Source organism: Gekko japonicus, unplaced genomic scaffold (assembly GCF_001447785.1).
Source record: "Gekko japonicus isolate JY-2015 unplaced genomic scaffold, Gekko_japonicus_V1.1 scaffold243, whole genome shotgun sequence".
Taxonomy (NCBI): domain Eukaryota; kingdom Metazoa; phylum Chordata; class Lepidosauria; order Squamata; family Gekkonidae; genus Gekko; species Gekko japonicus.
Window position 1 is genome coordinate 1,337,650 of NW_015168053.1, and position 691 is coordinate 1,338,340.

Here is a 691-nt window from a genome sequence, read left to right on the forward strand (position 1 = left end):
ATTCCCTTTACCTTGTTTGTTGTCAAAACCCAGGGCTTTTTGCCCTAATTGTAGCCAATCCTAATGAGTTTCTGCTGTTGAGTGTGGCCTATTATGCTAATAAGTTCCGGCTGGGCGTGGCCAACTTGGGAGCCACCCGGAACTCCGTTCCTGTGCGTTCCTGCCCAAAAATAGCCCTGGTTATACCCCACTGAAGTCCCTCCCCTCCCCAAACCCCACCCTCCTCAGGCTCCACCCCAAAATCTCCAGGTAGTTCCCAACTTGGAGCTGGCAACCCTACCTTAATCTGAGCCAAGGTCAGGGAGCCCAGTGGGATAAACTTTGGTGCCTGAAATGAAAACTGCCTGCCTACCTAATACTTTTTAATCCCGCCCTTCCTCCAGTGAGCTCAGAGCAGCCTATATGGTTCTTCCTTTCTCGTTTCATCTTCACAATAGCCCTGTGAAGTAGATTCATCTGAGACCCAGTGACTGGCCCAAAATCACTCTGGCAAGGTGGAGGATTTGACCCTGGAATAGTTTTTAGAAGAGAGGCCCTGGTCACACGGAGCATTAGGCACGCTAGAGAGACGGAAGATAGGCGGATTTTCCGGGCGCGATCTCACTGCCACATCTGGGAAGCGTAGAGCTCCCGTGGCTCACCCAAGGCTTCACTCCGAAGATGCACTGTAAAAAAAATACTACCTCCGAGG